Raw genomic sequence first — 20190 nt, forward strand, 5'->3', positions numbered from 1 at the left:
ACAGAAGGATGCAGAGGAAAATTCTGTACCTTATCTCTAACAAAAGAACTGAAGCATCATAAAATAAAATGTCTGATAGGTATTTGTTTTGATTCTGCCCCTAGCCCAAAGTGGTTGTCTAAAAGCTAAAGAAATGCAGAAATCTCATTGTATTCCAATTTCAGATAAAGCCACATCTCAAAATAACGTGTGGCACAGACAGCATCCAAGAAACATTTCAAAGCAAGCTTCAAAACCTTATCACTTTAAAATTGGATGGCCAGTTTTAGTTGATTCTGCAGAGTTTGTTGCACTTTGAGTAAGAGAATTTTCTATTTCATATTTTGGAAGGGATTAAAATAAATAGTATGAATTAAAACCAGAAATATTGAATTAAAAAATGGTGATTTACAAACTGGGGCTTTTTCCCATTCTCTTATGCATTTCTAAGGCATTCTATGCCAATATAGAATAAAAAGGAAACAACATAGGGTAAAAAAGAAATAACATAGGATTAAAAAAACCCATAAAAATAAAACAGCTTTTTAGATTCAGGTAGTTCAAAATAATTGCAGCAAGAAATAGATAGTAGTGAAAATATTTCTGTCAATGTGTGTAGGATTTGTATTATTATTTTTGATTTTGAGAAGGTTATCATCAACAAATGCAAAATTTTCAAACTAAGGAATCGTCCCCAGAATGATTTGTTCCAAGTGAGTCAGCCCCTGGAAACACATCATACTGTAGTGCTAGGTAAATTGCCACCAGAGAATGCCAGAGATTGAATCAACATGGCAAATATGTGAAGTTTTTCAAATGCTGAAAAGTATGTTGATGAAGGGTAATAAAAGCATTCTTATATTCTGAGGAGAGAATTATATAAGCTCCAGAAAGTTTTATTCATCCTCTACAAAATATCAAAATATGATGAAGAATAAATGTAGTCTCTTGAAAGATTTAAACAAGAAAAACTGCCTGTCAATCTTATTTGAGAAAAGAATACTGAAAGTGGGAGGAATTAGGAATATTTATAATACAGACTTTTCTAAAGTTACTGTTTAAGAAGCTAGTGCCCAAATGAAGAGAGATATCTAAACATTTCAAGGCAGAAACTTCTGCAAAGATACATAAAAAATGTCAGATCTGAGGTAAAGAGAGGGAAAGAAAAAGAGAAAAGAAGAATTTGCTGGACAAAAATTAGGGCTGTAATTTTAACTAATATTCAAAAATTTGGAGGTTATGTAATATTTTTGGAAACTAGTCATTTATTAAACATGTCTTCTTTCTGTGTTTCTCTTTCTTCTCATTTTTTTCTGCTCTACAGAATTCCTTGAATATGGCAAGAAGTCTGGTAGCACCAAAGCTTTTATTCTGTTGTAGAGTAACATGGGCAGAACAAAGAAAGAGAAAAATAAACTACAATTAAGGACTGATGACAAAATGCTTCTATAAATCTTACTCAAAGGAAAACATTTTGGTGCTTCTGCACCTTTGGTTAATGGCTGTGAGAGGGAAAAAAGCAGAATGAATGGCAACACAGGGTGGGGGGCAAGGTACACCATCCAGGTCAGCATGAATACAAGCACAAGAATGTCATGGAAATGTCAATATCCATTGTCTGGCGTGATTTGCATCCCACGCTGCGATAGCGTCACTGTGGCACCCATCAGAAATGCCACAACATTGAAAAGATCTCCCAAACTGCAGCAAGGAATTTGTTTTTTTCTTGGAATACATTCTGTGTAGACAAGCTTATTTTCATGAGTTCATTTATTTTTGAGACATTTGTGCTGACTATAAAATCAACAAAATGCCTTTAAGGCATTTCGTATGTCAGTGTCTGTTACATACCTTGTGAGTCTTTATGAAGTGATAAGTTCTGAATATTTCAACGAGAGGAAACCAATTAAAATAATCATTAAAATTTGAGACACAATATTGTAACACGTGAACAACTAATTAACAATTAATTTTTCAATGGATCTTTTTTCTAAGTGCTCTTTTTTTTGTACAAAATAAGTTATTCTCAGCCATTAAAGGTCAAAGACAAAATTTTGTTTTAAAAGGAAATGTATTTAGCTAAGGTTTCAATAAAATCTTATGTTGCATCAATTAGATCTGAAATTTGTGACTAGGTGAGTCTGCAGCCAGAAATTTGCTCTACTTAGTATGGACAAATGCTAAGAAAAACCTTTTATTTTCTTGTAATATAGCATCAACCTAAGACAAGGAATGATAAAAATGAGTTCATATAATATGAAAGAGAAAATGCATAAACTTTGATAACTGAAAATAGTTTTGAAAGTGTAAAAATTATTTTAAAACACTGTGTGAAATTCCAGTGAGGAAAATGGTTCAGATTTCACTTTTTCCCCCATTGTATACATTTAGTTGGTAGCTCAAAACATGGCTGGTCCATGATAGACATACTACTATCTCTGAGACTCAGATAGGTCTTCCTACATTTGCACCATTCTCTACATACTTTTACTAGTAACAGTTACTTTAAAAGGTAGCCAGTTAAATATCTGTTTTTTTAAAGAAGAAATGTGAGGATAGGGCTGGTAAAAGTGACAAAGAAGGAAGCTTGCTGAATCTCTGGGATGACAGAGCTTTGCAAGGTGAGGACAAAAATACATAGAGTGAAGTACAGCAATCTGATGGTGAGGTTTAGATGTAACAGAGATGCAAACTTGAAGGAGCAAAGGAACCAGAGAGGGGTCCCTATGTCCCATAGGGACATAGCCCATATGTAACTTGCAGAGACAAGCCAGAGAATGGGAAACTGAAGGAACTTTGAAGTTTCACACCTGATGGATGCCCTAAAAGTATGAAGATTAATAGGCAGCAGACTATGCTAATACTAAAGGTATTATTATGCATGTAAATGCATATATATTTCTTTGCTTCTTGTTTGCATGTCTATTATCACATTAGATACATAAATATATATTTATAATATAATTTAAGAAAGCTGCGTGCATATAAAAATACATAAATTGATAAATAGTTTAAATATTTGTTTACTTTACTTCAATAACTTTTTTTTGTGTTAGCTTGAAAAAGACCATATATTTGGCTCTTCTGAGTGCTCATCCTAAATATAGATAATGTTGCAGAGGATTTTCTATTCTAATGCACCATATAAATAAGAACTTTTTCTGTGGTGGGAGGGATGCAGCAGTGCAACCTCTCTGGAGAAAAACTCCAAATATTTTTTTGCTGGTGTCAGCTCCTTTAAAACCTATAGAAAAAAAAAGTAACCATTTTCTCACCAACTACCATTTTCAAAATACTATTTTCTAAACTAATGTGCTTCTTATTTTCCAAAATAAAAGGGACATAGTTGTTACTGACAAAAAAAAGAGATAAATAGAGGCAAATATTAAATAGCTATTGTTAAATCAAAAGATTATAATATCCTTCACTGTTCAAAAGCAGAAGGATATAAAAAAAAAGGAAATTTCAGGAAGAATAGGCCTTTAGGCAGACTGGTGCTTCTAACATTCAGATGAAAACACATTTTGGTTAAATTCTGCCTATTTAAGTATCGGTTTGTGCATGCAAACTCAGTACTCAGGAATCAGTAGTATTTGCAATTGTTGCCAAATTAGCTGTGTGCTTAAAACACATGAAAATTCTCTCTTTGCAGGAGTAAGTATGCAATAGCTGTGAAGCACAGTAAAAAATTAGAGCTAAATTTCATTCCCAGAGATGCAAATACAAGTTTAATAAATTGCTATTAGCAGCAAACAACCACCCTGGTAGAAATCCTTCTGCTGATATCCATGAGAGTTCAAACAGAACTCTCTCCATTAGAGTTTTCATATTATCACAAAATTTTGCTAGTCATACATGAGCAATTTCTAGGAAGACTATCGAGTCTTCTATGGTTTATTTTAATTTTTAAGAGGAGAAAGGTTATATTCCAGAGATTTGCACATATGCAGCAATTGAAGTTCAAGATCTTTAGTGTCATTGATACAATGTAGAAGATTGAGGTAAGGACATCATTAACACTGAGGAAAAAGATTAACTTCTTGCTGCTAAATGCTGTTTATTTCTGGTTGCTTTTTCTTGTTTTACACTCTACCTTTTTTTTGAGATGGTGAACTTTACAATCATGAGGCATTTAATCATTGTCAGGACACATTAAGCATGGGCTGCTCCTAGAAGACGGGGAGCCAGGAGTCCAGGGTGATCCCAGGGAATCCAGTGCTCTCACTGGCAGGCACTGTCCCTCAGGTCTGACCACAGTCATGGACAGAGCCATGGCTGAAATGGGATCTTACCAACAGCTCCAGGCATGGAAAGTGACCTACCAGGCTTCATCAAGCAGCAGGGGACCAGGACAGGGCTGGAGACGGCTGCAGCCAGGGTCAGAGTCCTGTGCAGGGCAGAGGGACGTAGGTGGCACTTAGCCCAGGCACTCCTACTGCATCACTGGTGTGGGGGAACAGCCCAAGCTGAAACGGGGCTCCTCATGGAGGGGACAGAGTTCTCAGAGATTGCTGGGCAGGGACAGAAAGGGCTAGTATCTCTCCCAGAGCCCTGACAATACCCTTCAAAGTGATGGGCTCACCTTTTCTTCTACTTAAAATGCGGTTTATATGACTTTCCATATTACCACTCCTGGGTGGAAGGAATTTGCCATTTCTATTCCAAAACTAGGCAGCTATTTGCTATGAACAGGTCATACAGATAGATCAGCTACTGACAGGGGTGGTACAGAGCAATTGCAGTTACAGCCAGTTTCCTCTGTTCTTCCTTTCTTTATTTTTACCTGGACACTTACTCTGAATGTGAGAAGACCAGATAGTTGTGAATAGAAGTTTATTATTTCCAGTTCCTCATGGTAAGTGAACCATCACTGGAAATCAGAGCCTGTAGATTGTGACAGAAGTGTCTGTGAACATGTAGCATAAATGGGGGTTGAAGTGAGCATGAAGAGCAAAGGTATCACTGCAGGACTAGGAAGAACCTTTCATGGCAATTTTGCTTTATGAATTTAAAACTTTTTGCCTACAGAGGTTTAGCTATGCAAGAAAATATTGACATAGGGGTATAGTTTGAACTGCACATAATCCACTGTAGAAGCAGATTAAGCTAAATTGTAAATAAAGATATTTGTCCTTGAGAAAATGTGTTCACATTGGGAATTGCACTGCAAAGCTAATAGTACAGATTGGATACAGTTGAAGACATTGTTTAGGCTACAGCTCAAGCAATTACTTTAGTGAATATCTGAATGTAGAAAAGCCCTTCATGAAGCACAGCTTAGGAAAGAAAATAAACAGGACAAAACCAAAATTAAAATAAAGTATATCAGAAATAAACTTGCAACGATATACCATAATGGTTGCATAGAGATTTTCTTTGTTCTGAGCTGCATTTTCTTTGCCAAGCAGACCAGACAGCACAGCACATCATCTGGCAGACTACTGAGAAACTAGTGTGTTAGCTCAGAGCAAAATTATTGTTAGACTTGATCAGCTTGGACAGTGGGTAGGATAAAATATAAATTCAAAAATATATGCCTATGTGGGCAATACTCAGTTGCACAAGAACTACGGCTAGTAGCAGTGAACCCAAGAACACAAAGAGGGGCAGAACACCCTACAAATACTTAAAGAAGCTCACATAGAAATGTCTCCTGCTCTCCCGTTCTGAAAGCACAGTTTTCTCCCTCACTCATAACTATTCCAGTATATGAAAGACAATGCTAAGGTGACATATCTGTAGTATACTACTAGAATATTGCCTCTTTTTAGAAGTGTTCACCATCTGTATAGGGATTCTGCAATATTCAGCATTTACACTAAACAGATCGGGGCTGTGGTATGTAGGTTGAGGGTAGGAAGAACCCTTCTCTGTTTTCTCCCCGACTTCTACATGAAGATTTTGAATCCTATTGGATTACTTCTGTGGGATTCTCCACTAATGCTACACACACTACTTGAAAATGAATATACTCGCATACCTTCAAAATGGCATCTATGTTGCAGAAAGATTAGTAAAATGGTTGAAATAATTGTCAGTGTTTTTAATATTAAAACTATAAGAGAGTAAAACATCAGTGGATATTTATAAAACAGAAGGAAAACATGAGTGAGAAGAAAAGGAGCAGAAGATTTCTTTTTTCACAATATATTGCGTCACAAAACACAAAACCCTGTACCACTACATAAAATTGCAGGGTCTGAGCTAGAAGTTAATCTTGGCACATGTGAATGTTGGTGAGAGGAGAGACAAATGAGTAAGCACATGTAAAACTAAGCAAAGATTTATATTTTTTTTTTATTTGAGCTAAACCTTAGATGACTTTGTAGGGTAATATGAGTGTAAATCACTAGTGATCGATGGAGTTACTTTGGCATAAAATTGCTTCAAAATCAGAACTGAGCACAAGATGTTTATATACCATTAATTTATAAAACAACAACCATCTCCTCTTTTAGGTGTGAAATGTTTACCTGAAAGCTGTCTGAAATTTTGCCAACTATTTGATTCATCTTATTTAACATACACTTTTTTAAAAGATACACCTACAAGACTCAAGCAGCTCTGACATCTGCACGAGCAAGCTGTACTGCTTGTGTGAGGGAGGCAGGCTGACATTGATAGGGCTCAGGAAGGACTGATCCTTTCAAAAACATCAGTATTTCAAAGCCTCCACCTTATTTGCCATGCACACATAAACCAGAAAACAGCATTTCCTCCCCTCTGTACTATTTCCAGACTGTAAAAAAAAATGTATGAATTTACCAAAGTGACCTAGAGTAACACCCCAGATGGTTAGGGTCATTACATAAAGAGTATAACTGAGTGGGCTCTCTGTGTGCATGAATTTAATGAAACTTCATGCTGGATTCACCTCAATTATTTTCATAACAGAAATAAATCAGGCTATGTTTTGTAGAAAAAAATTCAAGGCCAGCCAAGATTCTACTGAAAGTTACATCTTTATGTCTCTAACGAATTAACTTATATTTTCTGTTCTTAAAGCAACAAGTGGAATTGCGTCAAATTGGCAGCTTTTCTATGCTTATTCTTAATTTTTACTTTTAGATTCTTTTGTGCCACAAAAACTTTTGGTCTACTTTCTTAGGACCTTATATTTACCTGTGAAAGACATTTTACAGGCACTCTGCAGCGTGGCTGGGAGGAACCCTTTTCCCCTTTGCAGCCATTGCAAGTGGCAAAATAAAGAGACTGGAATTGAACCTATGACCTGGATGATAAAGTCTTATTTGCATAGTACGTAGAAAAGTTTTAGAGAGACATAGAAGAAGGCTTTAAATATTTAGTGTTCTTAAGGATCATTCTGAATGATCCTTTGTAATTTTTATGTTACAAAGGCTCTTACATATGATTTTTCGTCACTGATCATAACTACCATAAAAGTCATTCATGTCACTTAGAATTATGGAATTCAATGCTTTGCTTAATGTCTAAATAGACACAGTAGTGGAGACGGGGAAAAAAATCCACAGAGAGGCAAAAACCTGAATAAAACAATATGTAAAAAATATATAAAATAGTAGATCTTAGAATTGCTGAGGTCTCAGTGTAGTATCCTGCCAAATTATCTTTCAACACGGGTTTAATATTATGTGCATTTATAGATCTCTACAGTGACTCATGCTTACTTCCCTATCTACCGCAAGATTCTCTGTAGTTTCCTTATTTAATGAAAGAACAATGATAACATTCTATATTTACACAAATGTAAATTTGACCATTTTAAAGTTGACAAAACCACCTGCATTTTATAAAATGCACATTTTATAAAACTCATCCTTTTTATCTATCAAGGAGATTTATTTTTTCTAATTTTTCAATCACAATCCAGATGTAGAAAATTATGAAAAACTAAAAAATATTCCTGAGTTGTATTTTCTAATTATATGCATGTGTTAATAGCAACAGTATAATCAAAAGTGATTGAAATGATGTGGTGCTAAAGGACATGGTTTAATGGTGGACTTAGCAGTTTTAGGTTTGTAATTGGACTTAAAGATCTTTTCCAACCTGAATTATTCTATGAAGATGTCCAAAAGTCTTCAAAAAGCTTACTGTTACAAAACAGGTCGGGGTAGATTTTTTTTTTTTTTATTTCAGAATTTAATTTTCTACAGAAATAACATTTTTAAGACAACTTCAAAAGAGTACACTGTATCTGTACCTAGCTTATTGGAGGGTCATGTTTTATATAGCTGGTGAGTAACTGTAAACTAGGACAAAAGAAAATCTGGACCAGTATTAAAGCTGTGCCAGACAACCTACCATTGTTACTGTTCCACAGGCTTTTGAAAAAAGGAACTGTGCAAATAGGCCTATGCTTCTGATAAAGTACCAAATATCAGATGTTGCATCCATATTCCTGAAGACCAATTGATTCCCTTCCTCTTTGTGTTCCCGCATACCCTGCTCTTGTGCAATATTAGCCAATAGCAATATCTACTGTCAATTCAGATGAGAATTGAACAATTCTTAGATATCATATTTCTTCATTGTTTTCTGAGCTACCGAGTTTTTTATTTGTTGATAACTCTATTGCAGAATTTTACTGGGTCTTTCCTCATACTTCTTTTATATGTTTGCAGGGTACAAATCTTTATGTCATGCAAAAGGACTTTTACTTTTGTTACTGCTAAACTAATTTCCCTTATAATCTGCTGAAACACATCACTTGGCTAGAACTATTAATTTTGACAAATAATTTTTTGCATCATCCTAAGTAAAATATAAAATCTTTTATGTATATTTAGATATTTTGTAAAATTCTTAGATTGCTTAATGTGAGAAAAAGTATCTTGACTTGTGAAGGAGAATAATTAGCAGATAATTCTGTGTATTTTTCTGATGTGGGGAAGGGCAGATGTCTGAACCCAAGCATTTGACCTCTCAGGCAGAGTCCTGTTGCTCACTAGCTGCAGCCAAAAATGCTTTGTTGTAAATTGTGAAAGTGACTGGCTTAAACCAAAGCAGTACCTTCTTAAGCAGACGTAAGATGGAAGCACCAAAAAGGAGACAGATCAGGCATTGTTCTTCACACAGATTTTTGGCTAGAAAACTGAGCCCCTGAAAAGAAAATGTATCCTAAAAGTACTATTGATCCTAAGAAGAAGATGCAGAAGACTTGCTTTGGTGAAGGTGTCTTGGCTGTCTCCAATCACCTCCATTCCTTCCATAAGTTTTGCTATGTTTTTCAGGAAGATTATTCTATGATCTTACTTGGAATGGGTTTGAGGCTGACAGGTCAGCAAATCTGAGATTCTATTCTGGCATTTTAAAAATGGGTGTGATATTTACTTTTCTTTCCAGTCTCTGAGGACACCACCCAATTGCCGCAACTTTTCAAATTATATAGACATTGGATTGACAACAACACTGTCCAGTTCCTTCAGGACCCATCTCCTTGGGTTCCATGGGACCACTGGGAATTTTTGAAAAGTAGGAAAGCCACAAAAAAAAAAGTCAGATGGACTTCTATCTTCTGTGATTGTTGATATCACTTTTGCATCTTGTTTTCAGATCAAAAAACATGCAAGTATGATTAATCTAGGAAGGAAAATGTCTTAAAAAATAAGTAAAAAACTGCATTTGAAATTTTATAATTTTTGGCATGACATAGGAATAGCTCTTAAAACACAGAGATTAAAGTAATTTACTTTCAAAGAAGAATGAGTTTTGGGCTGCAATTTTTACAGATTATGAATATTTTTTTACCCATTGTTTTCAAATATTTTGTAACAGGGAAAATATTTGGGGTTTCTCAAGAATGTTTCTGTTTTTTTCTCTGCACATTTGAAAGCATTTGAATATAACACTTTTCATTTCATCGCTTCCTAGAGTATGACTTAAAGTGTTTTGAGATCTTTCCAAAATATACAGTTAAAACATCTAGCCTATCCATTTTATGGTCACAGAGGTCCTGTAAATATCAGCTGTTAAGTAGGAGACCCTTTTTAAGATATTTAGGAATTTAAAATACCAATAGACTACTTTAAAGAGGAGATTACTGTCTATCAGAAACAGGATTATGAGAAAAATAGTTCATTATAAAATTCAAGTTGACTATGTTTTTTTAATCTTATAACTTTAGCCTAGACTTGACCCATTCAATTGAGTCTTTTAGACACTGTGTATAAGTACTTCCTTTTGATATCCAAAAGGATTTTTTTTGATGCCTGATGTTTTATAAAAATACATGGATGAATTACATTTTAATAAAATAATCCTGGTTTGTTTTTTTTCCCAGACTTCATTCACTATTTCTAAAATTATTCTCCTGGATTAACAGCTTTCTAGTTAATACTAAAATTTGTAAAATATGTTTAGCAACTCTGGCCCAAAGAAGTAGCTATATTAAATGCATTAAGCAATATTATTTGTCCACTATATCTTGTGAGCTATATCTTTCCACAAACTTGGCTTTTGGGTTTGAACCTGATCCTAAAAATCTTTGAGTGGTTTGTGATATCTTGTGCTTCAAGTCTGAATACTTGTTGTTCACATATAAATGTATGTAAGAAGAGATATAAATTCTTCAGTGACTTTCTGGCTTGTTGATATTTCTCATAATGCAGTCTGGTTGCAATTATACATCAGAGAATTTCTTGCATAGAACTCTTAAAAATGAAGGTTTTGTCAGATACATTTTCCTAAGTCAAGGATCTGTGCCCACATGGGGGTTTGTGACATCTTAATACTAGGATGTGTAATTTTTTCAGTCACAGGGTCTCATCAAGTTCCTTCGAAAACAGGAAGATTCTATTTATATTAATGGAAACATCATATAAGGCCCTAAACCACTTTATCTTGAGACACATCCAAGTTCACCAGCTCCTGTGCTTGGAGATTATTAATAATGACAGCACAGAAGTAACATTTCTTAGGAAATGTTACAACTAAAGGAAAAAATATTATCTCTGTATATTTTTTTATGGAAACTCACACTGTTGCCTATATTTGTGGATGTTGCGTTGAAGTATCCATTCATTATTGTGGTTCTCAGTGCATCTGAGGCCACAGTTTTCAAATGTAAATATTATGCTAATTGAATATAAAATAAGTATCAAAACTAGATTCTTAAAAGAAAAACTGTACTTGAATGTGTGCTTGAATTCCCTTTTTCATGCAAAGAAAGTGCAATTAAGCATGTGCCATTGTGAAAAGTATGTGGCAATGTGATTGCAATCATCATGAAGGATGTCTTTTCTTCTTTTCTGCTTTTTTTCTTCCTCTCTCTTTTGGGCAGGTGCATTTTTTTCAGGATTTTTGGTTTGTTGATTCTTTGTTTTGTTTCCTAAAAAAGAGCAGAATTTCCTTTGTCTTAATATATATTTAGGAAACTTTGTGATCACACTAAAAAGGCAAACACCTATAGACAGAGTTATTTCTAATCATGTATAACAGTTTGATTTTGTTTTTTTTATCTCCAGAACAGGTTCTGCCTTGACCTTTTACTTAATCCTTAGGAAAAAGGGACTTTTAGATGAGAAGATACTAAAGAATAGGTACCACACTTCAACTTTCAGCTTCGGGGTTTTTTGTTTATTTGTTTGTTGGTTTTTTTTTTAATGCTTGTACATCTCTCTTTGTCTAGAATAAAATAAGGAATAAATATTTAATGTTTTATGTTTTGTCTCACGTGCTCTGTGATGGCTAAAAAAATCTACATGCAATAAAACTTTTTGTATCATTTGCTTCCCAAATTTTAAACAAGTTTTGGAAGGGCTCATAGCAAATTCAGCCTCACTCTCCACCTTGTAGGAAGTAGTTGCTACAGTCATTCAAGGATATATTATCTGAGTACCAGGTCTGATGAAATTGCTTTAAATGTTAGATATACTAGATGTCACCTGTCTCTGGTTCATGTCAGGTAGAACAGAAGTATGAGCTGAAAAGTCTTTTCTGTTCCTAACAAAAAACCTTAACATGTCAGAGTGCTCTGTCAACAGAAGAAACATAAGAAGTCTTAGAACTGCTTGTGTAAGGCTTTGTAACTTGTTTGCTTTCTCTTAGCCTGCTTGTAAGCTAAAAGTTAGGAGGCTGATATATGAGTCCTAATCAAAGTTCCTTGTTTTCACATAAGGAGAAGTGTCAATTCACATAACCACACCCTATGGCTTTGATGGAGGGAGAATCTTATTTAGGCTATTAACACAGAGGTTAATCTTACAATCACTAAAAAAAGAGTGGATAAATTATCTTAGAAGTTTTTTTTTTCCTTTAAGCTCGTGACAAGACAATCATGCTGGCATGAAAAAGGAAACAGAAAGGGAACAGAAACAACCTGGAGAGATGAGAGTAATGGCATAAAGGGAATTAGCAGTGAGAAATAACACCATTTGATTTGATGCTTCAGAAAAAACTCAGAGAAAAAATGAAAAGAAGCGTGAAAATGCAATGCACAAAATAAGAATAAAAAAAAGTATAGTCTGGTGTCAGCTTGACTCACTGAAAAAATGCAGTATTTGTAAGAACCTGGGTTGTTTGATTGCCAACTCCACAGATAACACAGGTTACTTCAGTGGGTACAGTCCTGTTCTACATCCTATTCTAATACACAAACTACTTTGGCATGGCTATTATTGTACGTATACACATAACGGTTCTAGAATACAGACAATTGCTAACCATCTACTAGTAAGACATAGAGTCCTGAAGCACATTCCTTCATTGAACAACCATTATAGTATCTGTTTCCAGTTATCAATCTAGGCTGAATAATATCTGTATGAAAGCTTTTCTCCTCGATTCCCTATTAACAAGGATTTTTTCAATCTTTATGAAAGTCCCTGCCCATTACTTGCCAAAGTACACTTATTTGGGACTGAAATACTTCTTAGAGATATATCGTTAGTGGTTTATCCTATCCAAGTCTGCAACGGAGAAATGATACCATTTTGTTCAATTATTTGCATGCACACAATCATTGGGTAGTTCAGGTTAGAAGGGAGCTGGTGACTTCTCTTGTCCAATTTCCTGCTCAGTGTAGGGTCAGTTATGGAATCAGACAATGTTGCTCAGGGTTTTTATCCATCTGGAGGTTTTGAGGAATACCTTCAGAGCAGGGAGCTGGCAGTGCACCTGCAGAGGGAGTTGCAGGTTGAGCCCTGTGTGGGAGCCCAGGCAAGAGGCTGTGAAGTGCTGGCCCTTTGCAGAACAACGGGCTTGGGGACATGTGGCCCTGTAAGGGAATTGGGCACTACAGGACATGGCAGGAGCTGAGGACTCAGATGAAAGACCCAAGACTGTGGTGCACCTGGATTGTGTGTGCATGAAAGTCCAGGGGCTCCTTTATTCGAGGTCCTTCTCAGGGACACCAACTTGGACAGTTTCTATCTTACTGCGCCATGAATAAATGGCTTTAGGAATCAAGTCAACTGAGACTCTGCTGTGGGAAACCCAGGCCCAGCCAGTCAGGAAACCTGGTCTGACTGTGAGAGTGGGGTGTGCAGGGAGTCAAGCAGGACACCCATCACTTGCTGGACCTGCCAGATGTGTATGGGAATCCTTCTTTTAATATATGACAAGTGTCTGTTGTTTTCTCACTGTGTTCTTGAATTAAAAAATTCCATCTTATGTTTTCTTTTCACACATCTTTCTGTATGTCTGTCCTTCTCTGTAGCCTGTTTAATGGCAAGTCAGCATGACACCTCCACTGGTTCTGTGCTTTGAGTTACTTGCTTTTGCCACCATCCGAAGGGACAGGGAATTCAGTTAGGAATCTAACTTAGGTCAGAAGCTGCGGAAACAGCATATTTTGGAGCAGTGGTTAGTGGGCTACATCACACACTTGGAGGTTTACAGGATTGGTTTTCTTCCCAGCATAATGGTGGCACTTTCAATCTCATATATGAACTCATATCTTAGTTTTCTTTAGCTCTTCTGTCATCTTTGGCACACTTGGAAGTAAAGTTTCCAATTCAAGTACTTGGCCAGTGGTTACATAACCATCTGCCTTTCTAAGGAGGTTTGTAGATACGAGATATGTTCCTGTCTCTCCAGAGCTCTGAAAAACACCTCAACAAATAGACAGGATCCTGCAGAAGATCTTGAAGAAGTACAGAAAAAATCTAGGGATATACTTTTAGAAGCAAACTACATCTTATCTCACTGACCAATCCCAAAATATATTTAAAAGGCAGGTTATCTATCCTGGTTAGCACAAAATTTGCATGGGTAGGACTTTTGCAATTATAAACCTGCTTTCTAATTATTATATGATCTCTTTGCATAATTTCACTTTTGGTGTGCTCAGAGTCAAAATGGATAAAATGTCCTCAGCTATTACATTTATACACATTTTAAAATCTACTTCCACTTAAAACTGTGTAAAAGCACCTTTCTGTGAAGAGAAGGTTAATTTGTTCTTCAAAGGTTGAAACAAAAATATGTTGCTTCTGCATTGTTTATCTTATAGCACCTTGGTTTGAAATAAGGAGAGTTCAAAAATGTCCTGGTTTTCTCAAATTGTAAAGCGTTACTAATTTTTTTCTTCTATCAACTGTGCACTTCTTTATTAATATGAGAACAACAATCTCTGGTAATGTAAAATCTGTGAATCTGTGTTTACATGCCACATGCATTTCCAGGAGAACAGCAAAATTGTTAATTGATGCTATTTAAGCTGGAAATATGCAATGACAAGTGCTATAAATACAAGGAGTAATACATTAATAAAATTTTTAGCAAGTGGGTATATAATGATGACACACTGAAAAAAAAATTTAGCTTTATTAGAATAAAGGAACTAAACAAAAAAGCAATCAGAAGTAATATAAGAGAGCCTAAAATTGTTTGAAAATTATATTATCAAGTGAGTTGTCTAAGAATTTGTAGATTTTTTTTCATGAGATTAATGGTCTTGTTCTGAAAAAAAACCTCAGAAATAAGTTTTTGAGGGTTTTTTGCATCACTGTATATTCCTTACTAATTTTCTTGCCCTCTTTCTGCAACTGTTTTTCCATTTGTCCACTGTTAAACTTAAAACAGAAAAAACAGCTTAGCAATACAAAAGAATTAATAAAAATAATGGGTGCACTCCCAAAAGAATTATGTTCTCAATGTTAAAAAGAATACAGTTTGCACATGTAAGAACTGTAAAAAACTGGAATTGGTCCTTGTAAGTATGAATCCCTGCTCAACATCTCTTATTGAGTATTTTCAAGTCTCTAAACTGAGAGTTGTGAGGGTATTTCAGCTCCTTCAGTGGTTCAGAAAGTTCATCCAATAATAGATCCCTGTTCAGTTTGGGGATGCTCCTTTAAATTTACACTGTCAATACTCAACCACGGTGTACAACTGTTTTTTTGTTGTTGTTTCTTTGGTTTTGTTTTGGTTTGGTTTGGTTTTTTTTGGTTTGGTTTGGTTTGGTTTGGTTTTTTTTGTTTTGTTTTGTTTTTTGTTTTGTTTTGCTTTTTTTTTTTTTCTCTAGAAATAGAAACTCCTTATAATCTCCTCAGTCAAGTTTTGGCATTTCCTCCAAAACTTCCTGACTTTATTGAAACTCTTTGGTACAAGGATTTGGCTGCTATATGGAAGAAATCCCATGTAGCCTCACCCAGTTTTACTAATATTTTAAGGACAACATTTAAATGTAATGTAAATGTGTCTATTTTCAGTAATTTCTGTAATCCATGTGCATATTTCCTCTTGCAGGCTGTGCTAAGTGCTCTACTTAATGAGGCTTTATAATTACCCTTTTGGAGGATTGGTCAATGTCTTACTTTTCAACAGAACATTTCTTAACACCGAAGTTGTTTCATTATAGAATTGGTGCTCTAAATCCACATGAGGGATGAATAGTCGTTTTTGAAAAATAACTGCTGTGCATTAGCAGATATTGTTTCAAACAAAATTAGAGGAGAATCTGAAGCCAATGGATATCTTTGTATAGCATCTGCACATTTTTGTTTGAGATCTGACAACTAAGTAGCTACCTAATAGAACATGATACTGTTCTGTAGCCAGAAGCTATTCAAAAATAGCCATTATGTTCTATCATGTGGGAAATTTGTGTACTTAAGGATAGTTTCCAAGGTAGCTTTCACACAAAAGTCATTAGCCGGCAAGTCCCCAGCCATGGATTTCTATGATAGAATGCAGCACTTCTGAAGAAGCTGCATTGGGCCAATAATTTGCATTTTAAGCAGGATCTAAATAGGTATTTCTCTGTCAGACTGGAGCTGTTATGGCTTACAAGGTCAATAATGTATTTTGCAAATACTCCCTAAATAGTCATTTACATAATTTGTGTATTTAAAGCTCTGTAATTGAGTATCTACACAACAAACCATAATGTCTCCATTAGAACTAGTATAATCTATTTTCATGTTGCTTGGGAAAAAAACAAAAAGAGATGAAAAAGAGTAAATTATAATATTAATGTATCCTACAGATATGAATAATGTTGGAAAATTGAATTCACTAAAGGCTTATGGTTTTCAGGATCTTTTTAAGCTATGCTCTCTTTGATTTACTGTGCTGTAATAGCACAGTATATTAATTAACTCTCATTCTCTGTTTTTTTATTGTATGGCAAACACATTCTTTGGTAGGTCAAAGGTCAAGGAACACATGAAAAAGATACTTTTGTCCAACAGACGCATTTCACTTGTTATTTTGGCTACCATTATTAAATACTTTAAAAAAGGTTCTCTAAAATAAATCCAGAACTGACCAACAGACTGTTATATCTGAATAGGTCTCATCTTTTGCTTTCTTGACAATTTAACTTCTAATCCATGTTATTATCTAAAATACCTCTACAGTCAGAGAAATGAATACAAGCATCCTAGAAGGTAATTCACACTATCTCTTTTGGGCTGTCCCACTAAAGAAGATTATTTATTCTCAAGACATATCCATAGTTTGTTCTCTCTTTGACTGCAGAAGGACCCCAACTGGTACTTTAGGGTAGAAACCTACTCTTTAGCTGACTACCATTAGGTGATATTAATCCTGCCCTTACAGAAACCCATTAGGTGAACCTATGTTCTAACCTTTCATGCTTTAGCTCAAGAAGAAAATAGCTAGGTAATTTTCACAGGCAATTTCAAGATTTTTTCATATGCTATGGCTTAGAAAGTCCTTAGGGCCATATTGTAGTTACCATAAAAACTCTGACGTAATATTTTACTTATATACACAAATCAAAAACCTTATGCAAACACTTATTATTGCCACATTTTTCTGCAAAATATTTAAAATTATTTTAATACTCATCTTAGTTGCATAGAGGAAGAAATTGTATATTTAACATTAAACTCCATTCAAAGATTGAAGCAATCTCAAAAGTAAATGTATTTCAAATTGTCACTTTCTCATTTCAAGCATTTACAAACAGTTCAGTAAGAACATTGAAGCTGTGGGCTGATGTAGGTTGGTGGCAAGAGTCACGTGGGCTTTTTGGATTTAATAGCTTCTGCAACAAAAAGGAGGTCCAATTCAAATTCAATGGATGTATAAAATTCAAAATAAGCATTCATTGTAAGTCAACTAAGCAGTTCAGCATCACATTTTTAGCTGATGTATGAGTAATTCAGATTCAAAGTAAGGATTCATGGTGTTAATACTGCTCATGAAAGATAAACGCATTCTCCATGAAGAAGGTCAACACAAGTGCTAATTAAGCCTTCAATATGAGATTAAGCAAATCTTAAATAAGATATAAATCTTGTCTGGGTTTCTGTGTAGAGGATAGTATCACCTTCAAAACTGGGTGGAAACACATTGGGACAAACTCTTTCCATCTCTGATTCCTATGTTTCCTTATGTAAAAAGAATGAATGCATTTCAGCCATTTCTTATTTGCAGAATGGAAAAGGAATTACAGGTTCATATTGCCATATTTGCTGTCCATTTTATGCATCATCATATTTACACCATTAAACTACTGAAAATTGACAATCACAGTTATTCAACTAAAAATTTTATTAGGACATAGCTGTGTCATTGAAGAAACATGTACAGAGCGATATTTTCTAGATTTTAGCTATTTTTTGTTCCTAATTTGGCAGAAAAGAGCCAGACCCTGTTTCATACTACTGTCCAATTAGGACTTCCCTAGAGTGATAATTCATAATGAAATATAAAGGGTGGTTAATGCTGAGCTTGCCAGAACTGTCATTGATGGTAACAGATATGGTCAGTTCTGCCGCATTTGAGGGAATAAGCGACTTTTGGTTCCTTCACTGCACATACCCGTGGGTATGTGCACTGATGTGTAATGTGCTAGAATTTCCATCGACTACCTTAAATAGCTTAGTTATAAGCTTGAAATCTTGGGAGATGAAGTTTGAACTCACATTAACAAATAGTGATGCTGAGGGTATGGCAAACAAGAGACAGCTGATTACGAATCAATCCAGTTAGAGAAGCTGCATTTGCAGATAATGCAAAAATTTGTGGCTCCACACTACTGATAGAGATTTACACCACACCAGCTGGCCTGTGATGAGACAGTAGTTCTCTTCAACCTGGCTGAATGGTAGGACTGCATACAATTTTTTTACATGATAAATGAAAATGCTGGGTATCAAATAAAATGAAACAAAAGAAGTGTGTAATTACATCCCTTTTTTTGACTAAATTAAATATAAGTTTCAGTTTATGTTTTAGAAATGCGAAGGGACTCTCAGCAATCTGCCTTTTAAGAGATAGATTTATTCACTTGTGCAATTGGAAGTTTTAAGCAGTGTATATATTTCTATATTCCAGTCATCATTATTTATTTTCTCTCTTGTGCTTCCTTTTACAGAAGCAATCTTCTCTAGGTCTCTCTAGAATGTGACCTGAAGTATTGCACTATCTCTTGTTTTTCTTCTACGTTCTAACTACCACTTTGATTGATCACAATTTTTACCACTAAGGTATCAGGATCTTCTGTTATAACAATAAATGTCATAATAATGATTACAATATCTTACACCTTTGATCAAGCGAATCTCCCTTTCTCCACTGAAATGGACTTGTTTAAAATACACAGATCAAAGAGATACATCTGAATTTAAAAACTATAAAAATATGGAAACTTGTGAAAGTCTGTAATATGGAAGGTTTAATACATGCGTTATGAAAAAGTTACAAAAAATTAATCTCATGTCACCTGAATACCAGCAAGAGATGCAGTCAAACTATGGGGCAAATTTAATCTTGATAGGTAGAGAATTTATGTATAAATATACTCCTTCTTAAAATGCTCTAAAGAACATCTCTCTGCAGCTCTCATGAGTAGCATTACTGATCCTAGCAAAGGCAATGAGCAAAACTTTTTCTGGCATCAAAGAGATCTGCCTGGAAGTTTGCATGCTTTATTTTGCGGAGGTACTGCCATTTATTTTACAGCAAATTTCTAGGCTATTTTAAAAGGGCAAGAAAAGAAAATAAATAAGCCAGTCTTACTTTTCTTAGAATAATTGCGTAGTATGGCCAAAAACTACTGGCAGTTTTGTTCTTTTTATGTACAATCTGTATTTTCATAAGTGAGATTCTTTAGAGAATGGAACATGAAAAGACAAGTGGTGTTACTAAATATACATATATTCATGCTAGCAAAGCAAAGCAAAGTAATCAAAACTCCAGAATTAGTATGCTGCCTAAAATATCTAAAGAAAGGGAATAACTCAGTTAACTCATTCCTTTAGCAAGAGATCTTCTTTGGCACCTCTCATATGTGATTATAACTTCTCTCAGCTCTGTATTCCCTATTCTCCCAAACAACTTTCCTGAACATTCTTATGTTATTCTTCGGCACCTGTTGCTGTAAAATAATTTATATTAAATGAAAAAGATGCATAATAAAATAATTGAAACACATTTAAAAAGCCTTTAACAACTTTTGGGCTTTTTTTTGAGTTGTGTTTAAGGCAGCAAAATAACTACTTGCAGATAATTGTAGCAAACACAATTTTCTTATACTCACCAAGAACTAATGTTGTTTCTGAAGACAAACTCTATATAGTGACACCGCTGCTTTATGTTGGTCCTCAAAGGTTTGGAATTTTCCATAAGCAACAATTTTCGTGTCTTACAATATGTGACATCAATTTTGGCGATTCATGTGCAGCTAGCAAAAAAACCAGATCAACAACCCATTGTCTTTCAGAGGAAGAGTGGATGAGGATAATGGGCTGTGGAAGAAACGAGCTGTGAGTGAAAGTAATCAAGTAGGTAATTATGTAGATTCCTGTCTATCAT

Source organism: Camarhynchus parvulus, chromosome 2 (assembly GCF_901933205.1).
Source record: "Camarhynchus parvulus chromosome 2, STF_HiC, whole genome shotgun sequence".
Lineage (NCBI taxonomy): Eukaryota > Metazoa > Chordata > Aves > Passeriformes > Thraupidae > Camarhynchus > Camarhynchus parvulus.